Source organism: Podarcis liolepis (assembly GCF_965112155.1).
Source record: "Podarcis liolepis genome assembly, chromosome: 11".
Lineage (NCBI taxonomy): Eukaryota > Metazoa > Chordata > Lepidosauria > Squamata > Lacertidae > Podarcis > Podarcis liolepis.
In genome coordinates, this window is record NC_139565.1 from 12,625,943 (window position 1) to 12,650,822 (window position 24,880).

General features: G+C 44.0%; 1 long non-coding RNA gene across 4 annotated transcripts in view; it reads left to right on the forward strand.

Annotated features, from left to right (window-relative positions):
* LOC310688506 overlaps nt 1-24,880 on the forward strand; it is a 486,265-nt gene that overhangs the window by 443,245 nt on the left and 18,140 nt on the right. For 2 of the 4 annotated variants that reach the window (XR_014516983.1, XR_014516984.1), the window contains exon 1: nt 20,987-21,423. The exons of the other annotated variants lie outside the window; for them this stretch is intronic. This is a non-coding gene — a long non-coding RNA (uncharacterized lncRNA). Of the gene's footprint in view, nt 1-20,986; nt 21,424-24,880 lie in introns of those variants that run through there. 4 annotated transcript variants of the gene reach the window in all.

Genomic DNA, 24,880 nt, shown 5'->3' on the forward strand with positions numbered 1-24,880 from the left:
AAGTATGAGAGACATATGCTAAATGTGGTTTATTAATCATGATGGGAATTGAGATAGTGTGGCATACTTTCAACATGAACACAAGCCAAAAAGCCTTCTTCAAATTCCTTTCCTGCTCTGGCAGGGAACAGCGAACCAGCCACAGCAGATATTCAAGTGTATTAGTGTAGCAGAGGAGTTTAAAATGCTTTAAAGGGGCAGGGGGGTAAATAGTTTAAGAATTCAGCAGCAAAATCTGATGCAGGTTTCTTCAGTCCCCATGGGTTGTAGGTATGGTACCCATTTAAATTAATGCACATGGCTAACTTATGTATAGTAATTTCAATGGGTCTACTCGGAGTAGGACCAGCATTGGGTTCAACCCACTGTTTAATGGGGCTTACTCTGAGGTATATGTGTGTGTAGGAGAGTACTTCTGTGCATTCCCATGCAAACAGTGGTGCCTACTTCTGAGTAAACCTGCACAGGCTTGCATTGCCTAAGCTACTATCTGATGGACTCATTCCTTCCAAGTAAACGTGCATAGGATTGCATTGTAAGTACAATAAACAAATAAATGCTGACACCCGCCCACCACCACTGGAAATGTAAATCCACGCAAAGTGCCTCCAGTCTTAGTCTTAATCTGCAGCATGTTCATCTAAATTAGTCTTCATTTACAGCATGATAAGCTTTTCAAACAAGCAACAGTGTATTTCCCCATCTATTCTGACTGCCACTGTTCACTATATTTCTAAGGTAAAGAAGGGGCATGTGGGGTGGCGCTGTGGTCTAAACCACTGATCCAATTGGGCTTGCCAATCAGAAGGTTGGCGGTTTGAATCCACACAACGGAGTGAGCTCCCGTTGCTCTGTCCCAGCTCCTGCCAACCTAGCAATTCGGAAGCACGCCAGTGGGTTTGACCCCCACATTTGGCAAAAGATTTCTGCATTGCAGGGGGTTGGGCTAGATGACCCTCAAGGTCCCTCCCAACACAATTCCCTGATTCTCTGATTCCATGAAACCAATATCCCTCCTCCCACGAGTTCATGAATATCTACCTTCCACACATCATATTCATGAACATGCAAACACCATTCTGCTTCAACCACATTTGAAACCTTCCATTACTCACGCAAACATATACCAGCCGACATCCAAAAACATGACACCCATTCACATTCATGCCCTGGCTTCAGTCCCCAAATATTCACTGGCTTCTGTTGACTGTCTTCCAAAGGTGAACCTTCATCAGCCGACATCTGCTTTTGCCTTGTAGCCCCCACCAACTTCCAAATCCAAAAGCCACTGGCTTCCATCCACCAACATCTGCCAGCTTCTCTTAGGTCCATCATGAGACGTCCGCCAGCTTCCAACCACAGATACCAGCAGCCTTCAAGCAAGCAAACCTGCCTTATTATCACTCCCTAGCATCCCACTGCCAGAAATTGCCTCCTTCCATTCACCACTTTGCCTCATCCAAGTGGAAGAAACCTGGGCAGTGCTGAATATCACATCCATTGCCAGGTGTGTCCTGCTGGAAACAGTAAAGGGTTTTCCCCTTGGCCTGCCTTTATATCCCCTCAGTTGCCAAGGGCTTTTGTGACATCACAAGAAACCCACAGCCAATGGCAATAGCTGGGGAGGCATCCTCTTCATTGCTTTGAGCCTCACAATGGCAGTTGGACCTATCAGTGATTGTGTGCTTGTTTATTCAGGAAGCGAGTGGCACTGTGGTCTAAACCAGTGAGCCTCTTGGGCTTCCCAATAAGAAGGTTGGTAGTTCGAATCCATGTGATGGGGTGAACTCCTGTTGCTCTGTCCCAGCTCCTGCCAACTGAGCAGCTCAAAAGCACACCAGTGCAAGTAGATAAATAGGTACCTCTGAGGTGGGAAGGTAAACGACATTCCCGTGTGCCCTGGTTTCCATCTGAAGTGGTTTAGTCATGCTGGCCACATAACCCAAAAAGCTGTCTGTGGACAAACGCCGGCTCCCTAAGCCTGAAAGCGAGATGAGCGCTGCATCCTATGGTTTCCTTTGACTGGACTTAACTGTCCAGGGATCCTTTACCTTTACCTTACCTGTAGCCAAACAACATCTGGTAGGGATATGGGTTGATCACCATGAAGAGTGGACAGGGAGTACTGAGATAACATGTCCTATGAATTTGGGCCTCCTCCCTTATCCCAAATCAACTTTCCCAGTAAGTATTGTGCTTTCATTCAGGACAGCGGATGCTTTCATCTTCACCAATACTATGCCTCATCGGTGGGGAAGCACCTCTCCCCAAGAAATTGTCATCATCTTTTGCTGCCATTTTTGGATTCTGTTTTAACTAATCTCTCTCCCACAATCTTGAAATCTACTGAGTGGGTGGAATCCATTATTGTCTCATCTCCCTGCACTGTCTGGGCAGCTTCACTTATGCCCCCACAAACCCTCATTTTGGGTTTTTAAATTGTGATGGCATCATTAAAAACTCCTGAACCGTGTAGGGGGATCATTTCATGTGAAATGGTTGGGATGTGGAGCTGATTTCATGGCAAGGGGACAGTCTAGCCTGTTGACTGAATGGGGTAACTGTGCCCCTGAAGGACCAGGTACGCAGCCTGGGAGTCATTCTGTCCGTGGAGGCGCAGGTCAATTCTGTGTCCAGGTCAGCTGTCTCCCAGCTCCATCTGGTACACAGGCTGAGACCTTACCTGCCTGCAGACTGATCGCCAGAGTGGTGCATGCTCTAGTTATCTCTTGCTTGGACTACTGCAATGCGCTCTATGTGGGGCTACCTTTGAAGGTGACCCAGAAACTACAACTAATATCGAATGTGGCAGGTAGACTGGTGACTGGGAGTTGCTGCTGAGACCATATAACACCAGTCCTGAAAGACCAACATTAGCTCCCAGTACATTTCTGAACACAATTCAAAGTGTTGGTGCTGACCTTTAAAGCCCTAAATGGCCTCGGCCCAGTATACCTGAAGGAGCGTCTCCACCCCCATTGTTCTGCCCAGACACTGAGGTCCAGCGCCGAGGGCCTTCTGGTGGTTCCCTCACTGCGAGAAGCCAAATTACATGGAACCAGGCAGAGGGCCTTCTTGGTAGTGGCATCCGCCCTCTGGAATGCCCTCCCACCATATGTCAAAGAGAAAAACAACTACCAGACTTTTAGAAGACATCTGAAGGCAGCCCTGTTTAGGGAAGCTTTTAATGTTTAATAGAATATTTTGATGTTCTGTAGGAAGCCGTCCAGAGTGGCTGGATTATTATTATTATTATTACTACTACTATTACTATTATTATTAACTGCCATGTTTGAATTGGACTACCCCAAACTCTGCATGGGGAATAATCACTACTGAAGCATGTCACACTCCCTAGCATTCAAAGCATTGTTCCTCAAAATTGCCCTCTCTTTTTATTTTGCAGAGCCATGTATTTGTGTACTAAGAATTTCATTGGTGAATCCTTAAAAAAAAAAAAGAGATATAAACTAAGGCCTCAGCTAATTTATGCTCATCTCTAAAACATCCTAAGAACTCTGGGATGGTTTCACCCTGCACAAATAGCATTCGCAGAAATGCCGGAGTCTTTGCCAGCTATGCCCTAGTACCCACAGGTGAGTATAAATGTGTGGCATTTCATATTTATGTATAACAAGACTATGTAGTTAGCTGATATATTCTAGTCTCTGACCTTTCAATGCACATTCTATCCCCACCCCTCTCTGTCTGTCATACTTAGTGATTGTGCTGGTTGGGTATTTTAGCATTTCTGTACTCATTAAAGAATATATGCATAACATACCTGTCAAGGGCTGCCTCAGGTCTCAGCTCACAAAAGACCAACGCCAAGCTCTTCTTATATACAAGGATGTTTATTGCAGTTCATTATTGGTTCCACAACCGAGGCGTGCAGCCCTGCGTCTCTTAGCCTTAGACGTTTGAAGTCCCCTCTGAGTCGGTCCCGCCCCTACACCAGTTTAATAAGCTAACGCTGCTCCACCTCTTTCTCTCTTTCCTTTTCCGCAGGGTCTTTCTGCCCGCCGGGGTTCCTCCCCTCCTGCTTTCTCCTGAAGCAGAGTCTCCAGACTGCTCCTCCCCCCTCCTGCGGGCTTTGGGACCTGGCTCCTCCTCCTCCGGGCTCCCTGTTCTTCCGCGCGCCTCCTCATTTGAACTTGGCACGCGCGCCCAAACTCTGACCTTCCTTTTGACAGTTATGCTACTCGCCTCACTGCCCTCCTCCTCTTCCGGGAGAACGGCTTGCTCTGATCCCTCCCCTTTCTCTGTCGCCGGAGCTGCTCCCTCTGACACACTGGAACCTCCCCCTCCTTCGCTGCGCTCTGGTGGGGAGGCTGGCCCTGATTCCCAGCTGCCGCTTTGGGGTCCCCTGCTGGCCCCCCGCTCCTGACACTTTCCCCCTGGGGCTCCCCTTGCCCTTACCACAGGCGCCCCCTTCTGGGAATCCTCTGATTCGCTGGAGAGACTCATGGAATCCCCTGCGTCATTGCTATCCTCTTCCTCGCTATCCTGGGATTCCTCTCCATCGCTCTCCATTTCCTGCCTTCCCTGTGCCTCTGTCCCTGTACCCCTGACATCACCTTATATTAAAAAGTCCACCCACACTCGAAGCTCTCTTACTGTATTAAGAGAATATCAAAATGGTTAGGATACTTCTACAGATAGAAAGCAGAAATTGGCATATACTGTGGTACCTCGGTTTTCGAATGCCTCTGTTGACGAACATTTCGGTTTACGAACTGCCATAAACCCGGAAGTAAATGCTTCGGTTTTTGAACACACCTCGGAAGTTGAACATGCCACGTGTGCAAATGCATTTCTCAAGAAGCACTAATTGCAGGAACAGTCTGAAAATCCAACTCTCTCCCCCCCCCCCCAATTATCTGAAATTTTTACTATGGAGGCGAACTCATTGTAGCAGCTAGCAATGCAGATACCAGCAATTTAAAGCAAAACCACATTTCTGCTGGTATCACTCTTCACAAACTTCCAGTTCTTGGATTGTAACCAGGGACACCCAAACCTGGGACTCAAGGATTCAGCTCCTTGCACAGCTGTGAAGCTGTTGTATTTGTGTTTTTAATTTATGATTTTATATGTGTTGGAGGCCATCCAGAGTGGCTGGAACAATCCAGTCAGATGGGCAGGATATTATTATTATTATTATTACTACTACTACTACTACTGGATGACCTTGGGCTAGACCCTTCACTTAATCTACCTCACCGGGTTGTTTTGAGGAGAATATGGAGATGAGGAAATCTATGTATACCACCTCAAGCTCCTTGGAGGGATATAAACACAATGGTAAGTAAATAAATGCATAAAATGGAATAGAATAAACTTTAAGAATCCGTGGACTGAGTAAAGCAGGATCCTTTTTTTAAAAAAATAATTTTTATTAGTTTACAACAAAAACAAAAACACATACTAATTTCACATCCAATTTTTCACAAATTATTTCTTTTCTGGACTTCCTTCAGCTTTTCCGTAAATCATCCATAGTCATTACTTAAGTGACGCATTCCTTAGGTTTATATTGTCATTATTTATATCTTTCTTTTCTATTCCCTTTAAACAATACTTCTCAATTTTTCACAGTGCTTCTTTAAATCCCTCTAGCATTATCTGTCCCTCACTTATACTTTCCAGATATTCCACAAATTTCCCCCAGTCCTCGATGAACTTTTGGTCTCTTAAATATCTAATCTTCCCAGTCAATTTATCCAGCTCAGCATAGTCTAACAGCTTCATTCTCCATTCTTCCACCGTCGCTATTTCCTGTTGTTTCCATTTCTGGGCCAGTAACACTCTTGCTGCTGTCACTGCATATTGGAAAAATTTACAATCCTTTCTTTTTATCTCATTTCCTAATATTCCTAACAGAAAGACCTCTGGTTTCTTTATAAATGTGTATTTTAAAATCTTCTTCAATTCATTATATATCCTTTCCCAGAAGCCTTTCACTTTCTTACATTCCCACCACATATGGTAAAAAGAGCCTTCTTTATCTTTACATTTCCAACACTTGTTACATGTCTTATACATTTTTGCTAACTTTACTGGTGTTATATACCATCTATAAAACATTTTCATAATGTTTTCTTTTAACATCATACATGCTGTAAATTTTAAATTTTCTTTCCATAGTTTTTCCCAATCCTCAAATTGTATGTTATAGCCAAAGTCTCTGGCCCAATGTATCATAACCAACTTGACTTCCTCAAACGCAATGGTAAGTCAATAAATGCATAAAATGGAATAGAATAAACTTTAAGAATCCATGGACTGAGCAAAGCAGGATCCTGGTCTGACTGCAGTGGCTACCAATTAGTTTCCAGGCCCAATTCAACGTGCTGGTTTTGACCTATAAAGTCTTAAATGGCTCAGGATTGCAATACCTCCAGGACCGCCTCTTTCCATATGAACGTATGCAGACCCTGAGATCATCTTCTGAGGCCCTTCTTCGTGTGCCTCCTCTAGAGGTCTGGAGGGTGGCAACATGAAAAAGGGCCTTCTCTGCAGTGGCTCCTCATCTTTGGAATGCTCTCCCCAAGAAAGTTCGCCTGGAGCCTTCATTACACACCTTTAGACGCCAGGCAAAAACATCCCTTTTCGACCAGGCCTTTGGCTGATCCGATTTACATCCTATGCCCTTTTAAAATGTGGGGGTTTTTTGAGGGGGGGACTATTGGTCTGTTGTTTTATTGTCATTGGGTATCTTGTAGTTTGATATCTTGATTTTATTCTGTGAACCGCCCTGAAACTCCCGGGTATAGGGCAGTATAATAATAATAATAATAATAATAATAATAATAATAATAATAATGGTACTCTGGAATGCTGCTGTAATTGCATAACACATACTGTTATTTATTGTTTACTGAAAGGCTTTTGAGATTTTTATAACCAAAGAACCCTCCTTCTAATTATACAGCTTTACTGTATTTATATGTAAGAGTAATAATTTATTATTATGGTCAAATACCAGTTCAAGAAGCACAACTGAGCCTGCTTTCACAAGAGTGAAATAGACATTTAAAACAATATTCAATAACAGCTTATAGATTAAATTTAAAATAGTCGCGTGTGCACAAAAAGACCTTAGGTTAACGTAACATGCAGACATATGTATATGTCCATATAGAGCCAATTCCCACATGTGATAACACTGAACGACAAGCCACCTCCTTAAATCCAGTTCCATGAGACAAGCTCTGTCTGGTGATACACAGCATTTATGTTCAAGTACCAGACATGCTTCTGGGAGTCACTCCATGTCTAAAAATGGCAACATAACACAGAGATGATAGAGCACTAGGACTAGGAACGATGTCCATTGGTGAAATGTCTATTTTGCCCTTTTCCAGCATACCTGGGCCTTCAGTAAGCTAAAAGCCTCCATGTAATTCTAACAACTTGCAAAGAAAGTCTTGCTATGTTTAAAGATAAAGCTTCAGTTCAGAAAGCATTCACTTCAGAATACTGTGCAGGAGTATGTGTTCATATAAGGAGAATCCGGTGCTTATGGGTCTAGGTGTCTGGCCAACCAATCACAGAATTATGGAATATTTTTGGCATAGTTCTCTGGATAATTACACTGGTGTTGGGAATCCAACCCTGAAGAAAGAGAAAGGAACATGTACCTGTTTTGCAACAGGCTGAATCTTGCTTTTTCTCAGCACTTTGGTATTAAAAATAAACAAATACTGTGAAGAATGGCGCCAGGTTGCTTAGCTTAGGCACCAGAAAGCTATCTACCGTATATCTACAGCATTGTAATGCCAGAGCCAGATTACATGATGTCTAATGTATTGGCTGAGATGCTTGCGGTGCTGAGCAAACGATTCTGGAAGCCAAACCTTTCTCTTGTCTACATTAATAATTCCCAAAGATCAAGTGCCAATTTGTGACTTGGTTGGGCTTGCTTCCAACATCTGAGTCTGGACAGGAAACATGTAGTATTTATTTTAGGTGTTGAGCGATACATCATGATATTGCCACATCGACAACAGCTTGAAATCGTGACAGAGCCGAGGGAATTGTACACTTAGGTCCCATCTGCACTATATGTTTAAAGTAGTATTATATCACTTCAAACAGTCATGGCTTCAAGCAAGGAATCCTGGAAACTGTGGTTTGTAAAGAGTGCAGAAAGATGTTACTGTTCTCCCAAAGCTTCAGTTCCCAGAGTGGTTTATGAATCAATCCTTTTTCCCATGGAACTCCGGAAATGGTAGTTCTGTGAAGGAAATAAGTAACCTTTAGAAGATATCTGAAGGCAGCCCTGTATAGAGAAGTTTTTTAATGTTTCATTATGTTTTTATGCATGTTGGAAGCTGCCCAGAATGGCTGAGGCAACCTAATCAGAACGGCGGGATATAAAACAACAACAACAACAACAGAATAGGATGCCCCCATTTTCATTGGAGAAATGTTGGAGGGTGTGCAAGTCTTAAGAAGTCTCAGCACCCTTACAAGCTACAGTTCCCAGGGTTCTTTGAGGAAAACCAAAAACTGTTCAAAGTGGTATAATACTGCTTTATAGTGCAGATGGGGCCATAATCTACCAAATCCATAAAGTCACACCAGCCTCTTTCTTTGACAGTATCAACCTATTTATAAGTATAAATTTCCATGCCAACGTATTCACAAATATAATCGTCATGCATTTTACATCATTCAGCTTTAACATAAAGTCTGCCTCCCCACTATAATATAAGCTTTTTCATCTGTGTTCCAGGCTCTACAGGTCTTAAGCCCCTCCTGTTATTATTGCATTTCCTGAGGGAGAAGGCTAGGTCATCTCCTACTGCTGTATACAACAGAGAGACTCTGTGGAATGCCTGTCCTTTATTTTATCCATAGATTAGATTTGCTCTGATTTTCCATAAGGGACAAAGTTCTCTACTTCTCTACTTCAGTGTAGAAGAGTTCTGTGCACATTGTTGGTGGGCAGAAATACCACGGTGTGCTGGTCCTGGGGGCTAACTGAGAGGCAAGGTCCAAGTCCAGTCCGAAGTTGATGGTGCAGTATGGAGGCTGTCCATCAGAGCTGTAGCTGGGTCCAAGGCAGGGAGTCAGGTGGGGTCAGGAACTCTGGCAGAAGAGCAGGACAGGGTGCAGGCAGGAACAGGCTAACAACAACATTGCTCCCGCAACCTGGGACTGGGGCTGACTGGCTTTTATCTGCCCCGAGGCATAGGGCGGCCCCGGTCCACAGGTGACTTGCCTCTCCTGGCCTGGAGGCGAGCACTCCTCCTGCAGGAACTTAGTTCCCTCCGCCTCTCTGCCCTGAGCCTCTGCAGCTCAGGAGAGGCTGGAGGGTTACCGGACCCAGAGGCAACCGCCTCTTCCCCTGATGGGGGTGAGAGTGGAGCACCTGCAGGCAATGGGTCCTCCATCACCTCAGGGGCCAGAGCAGACTCGGCTCATGCCTGCACCTGAGGATCCAGCACAGGTGAGGACCCTTCAGGCTCAAGCCCCAGCCCCGGCTCAGCTGGTTCTGGAGGCGGGGACTCCTGTGCAGGCTGGAATTCCTCAGGTTCAACCTCTGAGTCCGAATCCCAGGCCATCACATATGGACTGAACAAAGGTGGAGGGTGACCCATGTCCAAGCACATTCACATATCCTCCAACATTTCTCCAATGAAAACAGGGATGTCCTAAGGAACATTCTGGGATCAAATAAAAAACAGGGACCATTTCTGTAAATCTGAGACTGGAAAATAGGGTCACATGGTGTTGTGTCACTCCACAACCACTGGTACGAAGGTAGTTTCACGCCATATGGCATAATATGGCATAATATCGACCCAAAAGTCACAGCTCCGTAACGCAAAAGATAATGCAGTGTAAAAGGAACAGCAGAAACCAGGACAGATGTGCTAGCATTAAAACCAGGAAAACTAAAGCAATAATATCAATGTGTGAATGCACCCCTTGTCTGCTAAGTGCATCCTTAAACTATGCAATTTGCTCCTACAAGATGTTGTGATGGCAACTAACTTGAATGGATTTTAAATGAGTTTAGACATATTCTTGGAGAATGAGGCTCTCGGTGCCTACCAGAGGTAAGGTAAAGGACCCCAGGATGATTAAGTCCAGTCAAAGGTGATTATGGGGTTGCGGTGCTCATCTTGTTTTCAGGCCAAGAGAGCCAGCCTTTGTCCAAGACAGCTTTCCAGGTCATGTGGCCAGCATTATTCAACCGCTTCTGGCACAACAGAATACTGTGACGGAAACCAGAGCATACGGAAACGCCATTTACCTTCCCACAGCAGCTGTACCTATTTATCTACTTGCACTGGTGTGTTTTCAAACTGCTAGGTTGGCAGGAGCTGGGACACAGTAACAGAAGGTCACCCCGTTGCGGGGATTCGAACTGCCAACCTTCTGGTTGGCAAGCCCAAGAGGCTCAGTGGTTTAGACCACAGCGCCATCCATGTCCCCTACCAGAGTCCAAACTCTCCAATGTCAGAGGTAGCATGCCTCTGGATATCAGCTGTAGGGCATCCCAAGTGAGGAAAATGCTATTCCATAGATGTCCTTTGCAGGCTTCCCACTGGCATCTCCTTGGCAACTGTAAGAATGGGATGCTGGACTACTTTGAAGACTGAAATAAATCCATCTTTGAAGGTTGTGATAGACAAGCAAACTGTGTGCTCCTCAAGGGACAACTCACACAACCAAATATATGTGGGCCATTTAATGCCCCCAATGAACATTAGAAAAGATAGCAGGGAGGAGAATAGATGGTCACATAAAAATATGGCTGAAGCAATGAGAACTGGTGAATGTATTGGGTTGCAAATGAGACTTGTGGCGTAGACATGCCTTAATGATGTATACTATTGTAATACAAAGGTACATATCAGATTGGGGATTTGGGGAAGAAGGTGAAAGGCAGAAAAGAGTTATATATCATACCTTAAACAGACAGTTTGGTTGTACATTTAAGGTTTAAGACTGTCAGTTTCCAAAAGTTATTTCAGTTTGTCTGCTGTTAAAAAAAGATGAAACCAGATTTAAGGCTACTGTTTTCTCCATTAAAGATTAAGATACTATAAGCTTGCAGTAAAAACAGTGGTCAGTAACCTGAGCAGAGTGCTAATGAGACTTTTTCAGCGTAAGGTTATGAAACTATTTCAGGCAGTAAAAAAAAGGACTATTGCTGTGATGTATAATGAGCTGTCCACATTTAAACCTCAAGCATATTCAGACAAGCTAAATTATACTGCAAAAGGAGGGGTATATAATGCCATAGGATTAACTTTCCACTCAGGAGACAGATGCAACAATACGGAGAAAGCTGAGAAATTATTTTCTTGTAATAGCAGAGCTATGAAAGACTCCAAGCATTCTCTTTTGGAGTGAAATTTATAACACGTATTTATTAGCTTGTTAGCTCAGAGGCCATGAGTGACAATAGACTAAAATAAGAAATGGCTATTATGAGAAGTGTCGTGGAATCTGCTCACAAACAGGGGCTTCCCAACGCCCACATTACACTGGACTGTAGATGATTCCTCAGAGGTTTTTTCCCCATTGTTCTCCATGAGAAATGCCTATTTCTCCAAGAGAGAGAGTTGCAAGGATTGCTGAGGAGGGGGTGTTCTCAAGGGCCACTGACCCTCAGTCTCCTGAGACGTGAGGTCCCCCCCTCCGTTTTCCCTATTCTCATATCAGTTGTAGAGTGTTTAGGTACATGGAGGAGCAGACCTGAGATTGCAGTATCACCACAGTCTAGATTACTTAACCCAATAAAGCTATTTTACTGGTGAAATACAGAGAAATGAAAACAACAAGGAAATAGCAGGCAGTTTAAGGGCAGGGGCAAAGAATAAAGCTACGTTTAATGCTCTGGCTTTTGATGGTGCCTCCAGGCTGTCAGTAAAGCATGCATAAGGATACTTACAGTTACAGATAGGTAGCCGTGTTGGTCTGCCATAGTCAAAATAAAAAAAAATCCTTCCAGTGGCACCTTAAAGACCAACTCATATCAACTCATACCAAGCTCATACCAAGAACTAACTTAGTTGGTCTTTAAGGTGCCATTGGAAGGAATTTTTTTTATAAGGATACTTAGTTTGGTCAGAATCGAGATTACACCTCCTGAGTTAACACTAAATGCATTTGTTGTTGCTGTTGTTTAGTCGTTCAGTCGTGTCCGACTCTTCGTGACCCCATGAGCACGGCAGGCACTCCTGTCTTCCACTGCCTGCCGCAGTTTGGTCAGACTCATGCTGGTAGCTTTGAGAACACTGTCCATCTGTCTCATCCTCTGTCGTCCCCTTCTCCTTGTGCCCTCAATCTTTCCCAGCATCAGGGTCTTTTCCAGTGAGTCTTCTCTTCTCATGAGGTGGCCAAAGTATGGGAGCCTCAGCTTCAGGATCTGTCCTTCCAGTGAGCACTCAGGGCTGATTTCCTTAAGAATGGAGAGGTTTGATCTTCTTGCAGTCCATGGGACTCTCAAGAGTCTCCTCTAGCACCAGAATTCAAAAGCATCAATTCTTCAGCGATCAGCCTTCTTTATGGTCCAGCTCTCGCTTCCATACATCACTAATGGGAAATCCATAGCTTTAACTATACAGACCTTTGTCAACAAGGTGATGTCTCTGCTTTTTAAGATGCTGTCTAGGTTTGTCATCGCTTTTCTCCCAAGAGGCAGGCGCCTTTTAATTTCGTGACTGCTGTCATCATCTGCAGTGATCATGGAGCCCAAGAAATACATTACTTCTGGTAAATAAGCCACCATAGCCACTAGAGAGCCATTAATATTTGTGCCCCAGGCTGTTTAGACCCACAGGACTGCCATACATTTGAAATTTCCCGGACATAGCCTGGATGCGGTCCTCGTAAACTGCGTCTGGACAGAAGTCCCTGAAATGTATGGACGTGTGGCAACCATGTCGGAAGTGTAGATTTTGGCTCAAAGCTTCTTCTTTTTTTAGATTTGGCATTATTTTCAGCTGTCCTACCTCACTAGTCAGGTAAAACTGTAGATGGTCACAGGATCGTGACAGAGAATCCCACCCTTACTTTGAAAAAGTAGGAGGTCAGGGGTGCTGCAGCCAGAATCTTCTATTATGCAAGTACAGCAGTACCTTGGTTCTCGAACGGAATCTGTTCGACTTCTGAAAACATTTGAAAACCAAGGCACGGCTTCTGATTGGCTGCAGGAGCTTCCTGCACTCAATTGGAAGCCATGTTGGATGTTTAGCTTTCCCTAAAAAAGTTCACAAACCACAACACTTACTTGCGGGTTTTGGTCCGTTTGGGAGCCAAAACATTCAAGTCACAAGGCGTTCGAGACCCAAGGTACAACTGTATATCCTTGCAGAGTGAATAGTTGATCCTGAGCACACCAGGTGCCCACACACAGCCATTATCCTCTCAGCAACGACATACTTTCATGGTTCTACCTGCAGCAGTTTCGTTGCTACCTCATAGGGGTGAAAGGTGAGGCAGGAATTCCCCTCCCCCCTTTCATTGTCATAATGTAACTGGTGACAGTTTCACATACTATACCATTTCACCAGCCACCACTGTTGTCTTAGCTTCAGAAATGTATATTCTTCAGGCAGGTCACTGGACCCCAATGGTAGCAATATTCAGCTGGGGGAAACTATAGCTGCCTTAAAAAGGTAAAGAGACCCCTGAACATTAGGTCCAGTCGTGGCCGACTCTGGGGTTGCGGCGCTCATCTTGCTTTATTGGCTGAGAGACCCGACAAACAGCTTCTGGGTCATGTGGCCAGCATGACTAAGCCACTTCTGGCGAACCAGACCAGCGCACGGAAACTACGTTTACCTTCCCGCCGGAGCGGTACCTATTTATCTACTTGCACTTTGACATGCTTTTGAACTGCTAGGTTGGCAGGAGCAGGGACCGAGCAACAGGGGCTCACCCCATCGCGGGGATTCGAACCACCGACCTTCTGATCGGCAAGTCCTAGGCTCTGTGGTTTAACCCACAGCGCCACCCGCGTCCTTATATAGCTGCCTTAGGCCTTCACTAAAAATGGGTGTAGCGTCCTTTTAGTATTCATGTCTCTGACATCATTGGCTAGTGATCACCTGTAGCTTTTCCTATTCTACAGCCTTTAGTAGAGGTGGCCTATCCTGTTTTGCCACCTGAGGCAAAACGGGAATTGCTACCTCTGGCCACTGGCCCCCAACACCTGAGGTACTTCCACTGCCTAAGGTGAGGGCTTCATCCCACCTTGGGACACTGGCCTTTAGGCAACATTTTCCAGCTGGAGAACCACATTCCCTCATGGGGTACATTCCAGTGTCCGCACAGCAGCAGTGGGTGGGAACAGAGACAAAAGTGGGTGGGGGAACCAATGCCACTTTTACCCTCGTGAAGTAGGATTTTTACATCGGAATGGTCATGTTCTTCTGATGCCTGATTGTCGTCTTCCAAAGCAACTACTCTATTCCCAACTTAAAAATGGAAAGTGTAATGCTGGTGGTCAACAAGACAGGTTTAAAGACTCTCAAGGCAAATCTTAAAAAATGTAGTATAAACACTGACAACTGGCCTGCGAGTGCTCTGACTGGAGAACAGCCTTCGCCAAAGGTGTCATGAACTTTGCAGATGCTCAAACTCAGGACAAAAGGGAGAAATGTGCCAAGAGGAAGGCACGCTTGGCAAACCCTCACCATGATCAACTCCCACCCAGAAACCTATGTCCCCACTGTGGAAGGACGTGTGGATTCAGAATTGGCCTCCACAGTCACTTACGGACTCACTGTTAAGACCGTGTTCATAGAAGACAATCTTACTTGGCTATGAGTGATCACCAAAGAAGAAGGACATTAAGTCAAACATACCTGTCCACACCGAGGCAAGAAAGAGGCACTATTACATTTCAAGGACACATTCCAATCAGGCAGCGGAGGAGGAGCAGAGGAGTACTCTAGGGAGAATCACTAGGGGTGGATACAGAGGCTTAGAGGACCTTATTTGACTCCTCAGCCTGAGGTTCCCCACTCCTGTTTTATTTTAATAATAATAATAAAATTCTCCATTTTGTGGCACAGCAATTTCAGAGTGGGCTACAACTACAGTCACTTACAGCATGGCAGGTAATCCACAACCAGCCAAATAAAACACCCACAATGACATGCTTAGATGACTCTTAGCCTGGAACACATTGGCCACTTAGGACCATTCTGCACAGTTGCTCTGACCACCTGGTGGTGGTGATTTGGCTATTATTACCAGACTCGAATAATTTACGAAGACTAAAGTCTTGTACTCGCTTGGAAAGAGGTTGCGATCACATATGCTTAGGCATGAGATTGTAATACTCATAACCCCTGCTTCCTTTGATAAACTTCCATTAGCTCTCCTGTCCCTGTTTTCCGTCTCTCCTTACAGACCTATTGAGGATTATGAAGGAAGATTGTGGAAGAAAACAAAGGAGATTGTAGCATGTAGGCTGTGCAGCATTTAAACAGAGAATGCCCTTTTTCACTCAAAAGAAAATCTTTCTTATCTTCATGTGCAGTCAAGGGTTCATTACAGGTTAAGGAAGGTTAAGACTGTATAAATATCAATTGCTGCAATGAGGAAGATTATGTTTATGTGGTACTGCTGCATTCACCAGGCATTTATGTTATGTTTCTACCTTGTTGGGTTATTCAGGACACATTGTTTAACTTCAGTGACGCTGAACATAACCTGATGTGCCCTCTTAAACTGCACTTGGAAGAAGGTAGCTCCATTGTGACCTGTTCAAAGAGCAACAGACTTTGAAATTCATTCATATCCCGTGTTTATATGCTCTGGTTCTGCCACAAGGAGCTTTTGTATTATTTACTATAGCATTCCTCTGGAACAGTGATGGGAAGTGTATGGATCTCCAAATGTTTTCTGATTGCTACTCATATCTCTCCTGACCACTGGCCATGTTGTTGGGGCTGATGGGAGTCACAGTTAAACAAAATATGGAGGGGCACAGGTTAGCTGAGGTGAAGTCTCCTCTGCTGAGCTTTAGGTACAAACATGTATTTTTTTTTTGAATTTTGTATCCTGAACTTTCCATGAACGAATTGTTGTAGACTCTTTACCTTCACCTCCTGTGAACTAGTGATAATTTTCATTTGATGGAGTGGTGACAAAGGCCAAAGGAAAGTGTTTTCCTGACAGATGCGTCATGAGTTCTCAACTGACCTCGGATTGGGATTCCTGCCTCAGGCAACGTCTGTCATTTGGTCCACCCAATAAGCACACAATGTTATTATTTGTCATCTAGGGGCTGTGTCCCTGCTTGCATCGCTCACCAACCCTGTCTAGCTTATGCTCCTCAGCCCTTCATGGTTCCCACATCTGCTTTCCCATCCTAAAACTCCTTTCTATACCCTCAATAACTCAGTTGGTTAGAGTGTGGTGCTGATGATGCCAAGGTTGCAGGTTTGATCCCCGGATGGGACAGCTGCATATTCCTCCATTGCAATTGGACTAGATGATCCTCAGGGTCCCTTCCAACTCTACAATTCTATGAATTTTTACACCTTGCCAAGCTCTCTGCCTCTCTTTGAATCTTGCCAATAAACCACCCCTCTCCCTTTGCACCTCACAAACCCCGCCTCCCCCAGTCCTCATGCTTCTAGTAGTGTGGACCAGCAAACCTCCTTATTCCCCTCCACCTCACTCACAGCAGCAAGAGCTATTATCTATGACAGCTAAATGGAAATTCCATTTTCAGAGGCACTATTGCTCTCTGCTACACACTTGAGATAAAGAACAGACCAAGACTGACAAGGTCTTCCAGCCTTGCTTGTCAGATATTGGTTTGCTAATGCTGGAAGCAGCGATAATATTCTCAATGCAATTTTGGCATGATCCGAAAGAGCTCTTTTGTTTGTAAGAACCCTGTTCCCATTCATCCTGACAAAAGCAACGAGGAACACACCATTTCCATCTTAAAGAAACTGAACCGTACTGAAAGATGGCCGCTTGCCCAAGACAGCTTAATGAGCGTGTGCCATAATGGCCGTCTCAAACAGAGGGTTTCCTGTGTCCACATCACCAGCCAATAGATCACATGACTCCGACAGATGAATGCTCGCTTCTTATTCTCAGGTTCAACATAACATTTCCGATGGACTTCCCTCTCCTATGTTCAAAGTGGGACATCATAATCTCACCACAAGCTCTCCTTTTCGTTGGGGATAATGCAGACAGAAATTCCCAGGTTTCAAAAAAGGTTATTTATGTATGCCACTACTGTGGTCCATGTTTTGTTAGCCCCAAAATGGAAAACAAGAGAGGTCCCAACTAAAGAAGAATGGCAACTTAAGCTGATGGATTTGTGGACTTAACATATAGAATAAGAGAACAAGACGAACATACATTTAGAGAAGATTGGAAAATGTTTATTGAATATAGGGGGGAGGAATTGTATACACCTGAAAACATTAGCAACATTAAGAAAAATTCAACAGTGTAAATAAGTTCTGATGGATGTAATAATGGAATACTGAATGATTTAGTTTATGTAAAATATGAAGGGATTTGTGACTTGCAAATGAACCATGGAAAGAGAAGAAGGGAAATCATTGATATTTGAAGGATATTTAAATGAGTATTCTAAATTGTAAAACAGAAAATTTAATAAAAATTATATATAAAAAAGGAACAAAGTGGGACATCATAATCTCACCACTTTTCTTCATGCGTGTTGTATTCCTATTGTCATACTCAGCTGGGTACATGCATGAAACAGAAGAGATGATGGTCCAAAAGACTGTGGGAGAGAGAATGCTGGTGGATCGGACATGGAAATTCTGGGAGTTCTGGATGCATATGCCAGAAATAATATCCAAGGGAAATTAATGATATCACACACTGTTTCTGCTTTCGATCTCTCTGGGGATTACATCTGCAGAAGGTAACAACCAGTGGTTCATTGCATTCCAGTAAGACCGTACATGCACAGACCATATGCTATCTAATGCATCTTGCTGAAAGATTAGAACCTAAATGCTTATACGTCAATGCATATTGATTGATGTAAAGTAGTATGATGGGTGCAACCTTGATTTGCTTTGCAGTTAAGCAGTAAAATTCATCAAAGCGTGAATTCTGCTGTGATACAGCTTCTTCTGTTTGCATAAGGAAAATGGCTCAAGCAGCAGAGAGGCATCTAAAAATACACACAAGGCTCCAGAAATAATTAGGAAATAGAGAAAGCAGAAGCAGGTCTGATATGGCCAGCCAAGACACGGCAAACCTAAGATATTTACATGGTTGAGTGAAATATACTGATGGAACTTTATACAGCCGATAGTTGTTATACTACCTGGAGTCTTCATGCATCTCTAGTGGGTTGTAGGCTGATTCCAAATGAGTCCTTGAACAAACATGCTGCAGTGGATTGCTCCTGTTCAGGGTGCCAGCCAGCCAGTTGTGTGATGCTTTCCTTACAAGAATGCTCAATTAGATCACATGGTCACTGTTGCTGTACAGGATTCATGTACCCCAAGCCAAGTAGATGGTGAAAAGAGCATGACAACAGAAGAATCATAGACCTGTCGTTCCATGGGCTCTGCCGACATGCGAACTGCTCAGGTTCCATGCTGCTGAACTTCATTGTGTCGCTCAACTGAATGCACCGAAGTGACTCCGACAAAAGCAGATGAGGTCTGCATAACTTTGTTGTTGTTGTTTTTTTTAAAAAAAATTATTAAATTTTCAAAAATTATACAACAAAAACAAAAAACAAAAATACAGAAAAAAATTAACAACACGTATAATTTCATTCACTTATTTTCTTTTAACTTATTTCTCGGACCTTCTCATACCTCCGCTTTTTGTATTCCAATTCAAATTATTCATTTAGCAAATCCTCACCCTTAATTTTCACTTAATTTTACACCTTTCTTTCTCCCCCCCCCAATCATCTTAATCATTACAGCTGATAACCACTTAAATTCTATCCAACATCAATTTAACATTCACTAATTTTGTAATATTTCCCAAGATAGTCCTTAAATTTCTTCCAATCTTCTTCCGCCGTCTCTCTTCCCTGGTTTCGGATTCTGAGGTCTGCATAACTTTGCATGAGCTGAGCTGCACACAGAGGCAGCTGTGTGGCAGAGAATCGGTACAATCCCAAGTGCTCAGGATATATTTGAAGCACAAATATTCGTTCCAATCACAATTCAGCTCACGTGGCCTCTAGACAAATGTAGCGGCTGGTAACCTTAGATGCTGATGATAGATGTCCCCATCAATATGAAAATATGCATCCATTTCATTAGGGCCCAGATGTGCATGTAGAACATGGCCTGAACAGAGGAGATTGTACGTTTAGTATAACGTTTTTCCAGAAATATATATATATATTTAACTGAATTTGGTGGGGTGTGATTTATTGTTGTACATATTGTCCCTCCATGAGAATGAATTCTTGAAATGTTAGCCCCAGGAACTGCAAGGAATCCTTGGGAAGACAGGCCTCACAGTCTTCATTTGAGAGGTGGAGAAGGATGACTGAATTAATGCTGTAACTTCACCAAAAGTTATTTCCAACCTGTGGATAATCCAGCAGAAGTGAGAGCTTTAAGACCGTTCTGAATTTCCCAAATAGCAAACTATGACTAAACTGCCAGGCCATTGTTCTTTTTCCACCGGAGATGTAAAACAAACCATAGCAACCACTCATGCTATATAAACAGTTATGATAAACTTGCATTTTCCTCACTGAACGCGGCACAAGGATTATGACAGCCGAACGCCTTCTTGATGCAGAGCTGCTGCAAAAGCAAGGTTCTTTACATCACAGGAGAACGTAAGTGAAAGAAGAAGCTTCATCTTCTCATCCCCTCCCCTTCCCCTGCTTCTGTTTGACTTTTCCGATTCAGCAGTGAATGCTGAAAAGTCTCTGGGAAGGGAACTTCAGAAGAGATCCCAAGATGAAACTACTAAATTAGAACATATCAAGAAGTTTGATTCTACTCCTCTGGGTCTGGATCACCGCAATATTTTCCTGTCCCACTTAGAGATGCAAAGGCTTGGAGGGGAAAGCGGGGGAAATTGTGGGGAAATCCCCAATTTTTCTGTCCCCCCATATACAGAGTGAGTCCTTTAAAAGAGGCCCCATGGATACAGAGTGCACATGTTCCATGGGGCCGCTTTTAAAAGACTCATGTTTAATAAAACATTAAACTTTTTTTAAAAAAATAATAATTCCCCAAGCACAACTGCCTTCCAATGTCTTCTAAAGGTTGTAAGGTAATAAGGTAAAGGACCCCTGGAGAGTTAAGTCCAGTCAAAGGCAACAATGGGGTTGTGGTGTTCATCTCACTTTTCAGGTAGAGGGAGCCAGTGTTTGTCCGCAGACAGCTTTCCGGGTCATGTGGCCAACATGACTTAACCACTCATGGTGCAACAGAACACCGTGACAGAAACCAGAGCACACGGAAATGGCGTTTACCTTCCTGCTGCTGCAGTACCTATTTATCTACTTGCACTGGTATGCTTTCAAACTGCTAGGTTGGCAGAAGCTGGGGCAGAGCAACGGGAGCTCACCCCGTCTGGGGATTCAAACTGCTGACCTTCTGATTGGCAAGCCCAAGAGGCTTGGTGGTTTAGACCACAGCTCCACCCATGGGCCGAATAAACAAGCACACAATCACTGATAGGTACACCTGCCATTGTGAGGCTCAAAGCAATGAAGATGATGCCTCCCCAGCTGTTGCCATTGGCTGTGGGTTTCTTGTGATGTCACAAAAGCACTTGGCAACTGAGTGGATATAAAGGCAGGCCAAGGGGAAAGCCCTTTTTTTATTTACAGCAGGACACACCTGGCAACGGATGTGACATTCAGCACTGCCCAGGTTTCTTCCACTTGGAGGAGGCAAAGTGGTGAATGGAAGGAGGCAATCCTCTAGCAGTAGGATGCTGGGAGCGATAATAAGGCAAGTTGGCTTGCTTGAAGGCTGCTGGTATCCGCGATTAGAAGCTGGCGGACGTGCCACCCGTGTCCCTTTTAAAAGTTGTACTGTTACTTAGCTCCTTGGCTGGGGGGGGGGTTTCACATAACTCCATACCCTCCAACATTTCTCCAATGAAAATAGGGTTTCCCTACCATACCCTCCAACATTTCCCTGATGAAATTAGTGACGTCCTGAGGAAAAAACGGGACATTCCAGGATTCAAATCAGAAACAGGGCTGGCTTCTGTAAATCTGGGACTATCCCTGGAAAATGGGGACACTTGGAGGGTCTGTTGTAGGAGTGTGGCATGCGAGAGCAAACAATTTGCAGGAGCAAATGATTAGTCGTAGGCTGAGGGGGGAATAAAAAATAACTACAGATTTATTGGTTATACTTCACAGGCCTGTCATAAGGCAAGGAACCTGCCATCAGGCAGCCTGATTGATGCTTGGCGAGAGCAACCATCTCAGTCTGAGTGAGCAAGTAAGTTTGTAGATGATTCAGAAACAAACAAAAACAAACAAGGGGACAATAAAATACAACTCATATTTTAGCCAAATATATGTACATACACATATCCACATGCCAGCAGCCAGCACAGTAGACCAGCTTTCTCCAATGTGGTGCTTTCCAGATGTTTTGGACTATATTTCCCATCAGCCCTTAGCCAATTGTAAGGGATGATGGGAGTTGTAGTTCAAACTTGTTGGGGAAGCTGTGTCCAGTGACTTGAATCAAGGCACCAACAGCACAACATCACCTCCAATGTAACATTGTCAATATCTGGTCAGGCCAGTCACTTGGTAGAGTCACTGGAAGCCTCCTGACAGGAAGTAGACACTGTCCCTTCCTGTCTGACATTTAAGCTACTTTAAGAGCCTGAATGTAGTCTCCTTGGGGTTGTTGAAGTAAAAGCTGTTGAATGGTTTCTTTAAATGTAAAGGTTCATCATTGTTCCACTCCATGTGTATGTCTTTAAGGGGCCAGAGCAAGGGCCAGAGCAAGATAACGAGGCCCAGCTTTACAGCTGTGTAACATAGCAGGTGCTGCTGAGTTGTATTTGATTAAGGTGTGTCAGCATCTGGGTAGAGTATATAAGGAGCGGCACCTAGCTCTCCCATATCCCTGGGGGATGGGTTGGTGGTTGGGTCTGGTTTGGTTTGTTGATGTATTTAGTGTAAATGGAGTTTTTGTTTTTCTTATTAAAACCTTCTCTAAGTTATTTTTGAGTCCTCTCTTTTTAATGCATGGTCTCCCCAGCAAGCTCTCTGCAGCGTCACTATACTGCAAAAAGCCAACATCTTTGGTTATGGGCCCAGCTGCTGAGTGGATGACTGCATATTTTTGGACTCTGAGAAAGGTTTGAAAACTCCTTCTCCTGTTATCGTAGTTTTTGTGGGTCTGGAAGAGTTCCAGAATGGTTGACCGGGTTCCTGAAGCTGAGAAGGCTCTGGTCTTCCCACAGCTAACAGATGAGAACTATAGTTTATGGTCTTTTCGGGTGGAGGCGCTTTTGACCTCTAGAGAAGTATGGACCTATGTAACTGATGACCCTCCTGACCCTGTAACTAATGCTTGGTCGAAAGGAGATGCGAAAGCCAGGGCGATAATTAATTTGGCAGTCAGCGACCAGCAAGTAGTCTATATAAGAAATAAGAAAACTGCCAAAGAAATGTGGGACAGTCTTGCAGCAGTGCATGTTAGAAAAGAGTCAGCGTCTGCATTGACGTTTTTCAAGCAGTTGTACCAGATGAAGTTGCAGCCTGGTGGTGATTTGGCAGCACACTTGAGACGTCTGGAGGCAATACGCGGCGAGTTAATTCAAAGGGACATGGAGATACCTGATATTCAGTATGTTTTTATCATCCTTTGTTCCCTTAATGAGGACTTTGATGGTATAGCTAGCCAGATATCTGCCGTTCCACCAGCACAATTAACTGTGGAAGGGGTAACGGCAAGATTAATGGGCGAGTTGGATAGAAGGGAGGCTTGTGCCATAAGCACTCCTGTTTCCAGAAAGAATGAGGAACGCCATATGCAAACCTGTGGTGATACAACTGCATTTAAAGCTGCAAAGCGTTGTTGGTTCTGCAATAAGCAAGGACATTTTGCAAGGGACTGCAGATCCAAAAGAAAGCAAAGTACTCCCAAGCCTGTTTCTGTTCGTCAATCACGGTCGTCAGCCCAGCAGCCAGCATCGTATAGTAGAGACAGAAACGAGCCGCGAGCTTTTCATGCTCGGACAACAGAGCGTAAAAGACCTAAAGGTGCCAAGTGGAAGTCTTTTGTTATCGACTCAGGAGCATCGCAGCACGTCTGCAATGATCGAAGCTTGTTTATTTCTTTCGAAGAGGAAATTGGTAATGTACATTTAGCCAATTCACAAGTATTGCAGTCGCTTGGCAGGGGTACTGTTAAACTTGACTCTTTAAACATTACAATAGCGAACTGCATTTACTGCCCGTCAGTGGACAATTTATTGTCAGTAAGGTGCTTTGCCCGTCAAGGCATAACTGTGCGTTTCTTAAAGTCTATGTGTGAGTTTTTCGAGGGGAACAAACGTCTATTGTATGCCCGGGAATCTGATGGTTTATATAGACTGTATTTTCGCACCTACTCCCAATCGCCTATAAATTGCAGAGCAGCACAGTCAAGCCAGGAGTTGAGGAATGTAAGGCCACATTCTGGGTGTATCCACGTGGCGCACAGAATTCTGGGACACCTGAATTTTGCTGATGTAATTAAGACAAAGAATATTGTCAATGGCCTCAACTTAAAACCATGTAAATTCTTTATGCAGTGTCTATCCTGTTGCAAAAATAAGATTAAGGTTGCACGCAAGGGTAGGTGCTCAGATAGGAAAGTAACTGAGCCATTTGAGCGTGTACATTGTGATTTAGTTGGGCCACTCCCACCCTCATTAGGAGGTTCAAAGTACTGGCTTACTCTGATAGACCAGTATAGTAGATATTGTTGGACTTATGCAATAGCTGAGAAGTCCCAAGCATTTGAGAAGTACAAGGTTTTTTGCAACTGGGTAAAAACGCACTTTAACAAACCTATTAATAACCTGTTTTCTGACCGGGGCGGGGAATTTGTTTCTGAGGATTTTGAGAAATTCCTGGAAGCGCAGGGGACTACTCATGAGTTATCTTGCCCCCGAAGTCCCTGGCAAAATGGGCTTGTTGAAGTTGTGCAGCGTGACTTGCAGGCAGGGGTTAAAACTTGTCTGCACGATGCTAATCTGCCCAAAGCGTTTTGGGCTGAAGCACTCCATGCTTTTTGTTATGTTAGAAATCGCAGTTATCATTCTGGTTTAGATGTCACCCCCTATGAGAAGCTGTTTAAAAAACGCCCTAATCTGAAATACCTACGTATTTGGGGTTCAGATGTAATTATGCATTATCCTGCTAAGCAGAAATTGGGTGAACGTAGTGTTCAGGGAAAATTAATGGGCTACCAGCAGGGGGCGTACAGAATTTACATACCAGCAACTGGCAAATTTCATATTACCAGAAGCATGATACAAACTGTAAATTGGAATGGGGTTGCTGTTTTCCAAGATACTAATGGTATAAATGATACTGAGGAAGAAGAGGAAGCAGCAGCAGCAGGAGGAGGAAATGGTGATTCTGAATTAATGGGGAAAGACAAAAAGCCTGTTGAATCTGATAATTTGTTTGAGGATTTAAAGTCACAGGCACCCGAGGGAAGGTTAGATTCTCTTGAGTTTTCTGACCGTGAGCTTAGCCTACAGGCACCTCTTCAGTCTGACAATGGTGATTTACAACCAGAAACTAGTAGTTCACTCAGTCCCATTAAGTCTGAGGAGTCTGACTCTCCTTCCGGACTGAGACGTTCAGATAGAAAGAGGCAGAAGCCACAACGTTTTGCAGATGAACATTTTAATACTGTGTATGCCAATAAGGTGG